Here is a 2,205-nt window from a genome sequence, read left to right as displayed (position 1 = left end):
CCATGTACTTTCAGCTAAAAGTAATATTGCAGTCTTAAGGGAGAGGAGATTCCAGCAATGTTGTCAATGGATTGTCAATTCAGGTTGATAACAAATCCAGGTCTACAGATTCCAAAGCATCAAGCAAACCTATACAACACAGGACTTGTTGTGAATCAATGATCAAAACGTCACCAAAATAACTTTGATCGCCCCCATTCAGTCAAGGCAAGATTATATATATTATTTTATTATAAATGAGCTTATGAGCTTTTTCATATGTGGCATTACAAGCTCTTTACCCAGTTGCTTAATGAACAGCACCATGCATTGTTAGCACTCCTTGCAGAGAAGGGCTGCAATGAGCAAAAAAAAGATCAAGGTACACACTTGACACCGTGAGAGAGAATTAATCACAACAGGTGCTGGGGCAAGTTAGATAAAATAACAAGCAAAATTCAATTGTGGAAGCGCTAGAATAAATCACAACAGGTGCTGGGGCAAGTTAGATGAAATACCAAGCAAAATTCAATTGTGGAAGCGCTAGAATAAATCACAACAGGTGCTGGGGCAAGTTAGAGTTAGTGAGAGCTAAAGGAGAAAATAAACGCAGTAGGTCACATAAGTTCTGTCGGATGTTCAAGTTGCCCAGAAGGATGAGCGGCGAGCTGTCATCTGGAAGTTGTAACTCTTCCATTCGTTGTAGAAGTAAATAACTTCTTCTCTGGAAGGATCATTTTCCGCTGTGGTCCAGTCGACTTGGGTCTTTGCCACGATTGCCCGCGGTGAAGCCCACCTGTGCCGTGTGGTGGAAGAAAAAAAGAAGGCCAAATTATTACATCCATCGACAGTCACACGATATGGAATGCTGTTGTACGAATGCGGGAAGAAGTCTTTTACAATTATGCAGACAGAACAAAATATACATAAAGAAATGCTTTCCCACCTCGCTGGAGTTGAAAGCCACGTGTCCCATGTGCCATTCCCAGTGATGTCCTCAGACTGGTGGCATGACTTTGCACGGGCCATCTGAAAATATTTGAGCACCAACGTGTATTATCAGAATACGATTATGGCTGTCAACAGATTATAGACAATTAACTAGTTAATCACACGTTTTGAAAACATTTATCTTGATTACAATATTTTTTTCTCTTATATTAACTGTTTACAGTTTAGTAATTTGTTGTTTCAACTCCATAATGAGCTTGACGTGTGTATATTATTTCTTTGGAATGAGGGGCATATTAATCATATCATTTAATGTTAGATTCATGCTCATTGTGAAGGCAATAAATATATAACATATTGAAAAGCATTGAAGACGCACAATACATTACGTGTCATTTAGCTGCGCCCGGCTGCACGCTGCGGGCAGATTATAGACAATGAAGTTAAACAACAAAGTAGTTAAGTTAGCTGCTGCGAGCACGGTTCTACTCAAAGTGTGTAAATAAAGTGATTCAATCGGGCCAAGTTATTTAGGGCACACGGAAACGTAAACAAAGTGGCGCTGATAGAGTGAAGAGGGGTCTTTTATCCCCGTGAAGCTACCGTAGTTAGCTTAGCTAAAAGACGTATGCTGGTTGTTATTGTTCAGTGCTAAATAAAAACCCTCTTGAATGTAGAACACAACTCACGTCTGGCCTCATACCATGACAGGCACATTAATGTTGACAATTAACTTCGTTAGCCTTGTGTTCACCTTTCCTGCCGGTCCGTCTCTGACCGTAGTCGGAGTTTGCAGGGGGAGGCGTTGCTGTCTGCTCCAGGGCCAAAGTACTGTCGGCTAAGTAAACTTTGGGGTTAATTCCCTTCGTCCCGGGGTTGGTGAATAAAAGTCCGCTTTACTTTCTTTGAGGATTTATTAATCTAACACTGAGTAACAAAGTTACAGTACAGACAATTCTCCGGCCGCTACATCCACTCCGTCATCACAACAACAACACAACTTCCTCATGCGCTCTCCCCCTCCGTAGCCCGTGCGTGTAGCTCTTAAAGGGGCCGCACCATTTTCTCTAGTAACATCACCATGACGTATGTTGCAGAATACGTCTATTTAAATCCAGATGTAAATATATTGAACTGTCCGTGTTATTTGTCCAGGTTAGATGTGTCGTAACTCGCAACCAGCTGCCCGGTCCGCCAGCTGAGTGCCTCAGTCTGCTGTTTCATTCTGTTCATGTGCCACGGAGCAGCTTCTGTCCTTAAACTGAAACGATTTTC

At 42.0% G+C, this 2,205-nt stretch overlaps 1 long non-coding RNA gene across 1 annotated transcript; it reads right to left on the bottom strand.

Annotated features, from left to right (window-relative positions):
• Positions 1–208: 208 nt before the first annotated feature.
• LOC134106241 (uncharacterized) lies at positions 209–1,949 on the bottom strand. The gene is made up of 2 exons (XR_009942550.1): positions 926–1,949; positions 209–775 (listed from the first exon to the last, which is right to left on the bottom strand). It is a non-coding gene; the product is annotated as an uncharacterized LOC134106241 (long non-coding RNA).
• Between the last annotated feature and the right edge of the window lie 256 nt (positions 1,950–2,205).

This window comes from Pungitius pungitius, chromosome 16, assembly GCF_949316345.1.
Source record: "Pungitius pungitius chromosome 16, fPunPun2.1, whole genome shotgun sequence".
In the NCBI taxonomy this organism is placed as follows: Eukaryota; Metazoa; Chordata; class Actinopteri; order Perciformes; family Gasterosteidae; genus Pungitius; species Pungitius pungitius.
Note: the sequence above shows the minus strand (reverse complement) of the source record. Positions and strands in the feature narration are given on the sequence as shown.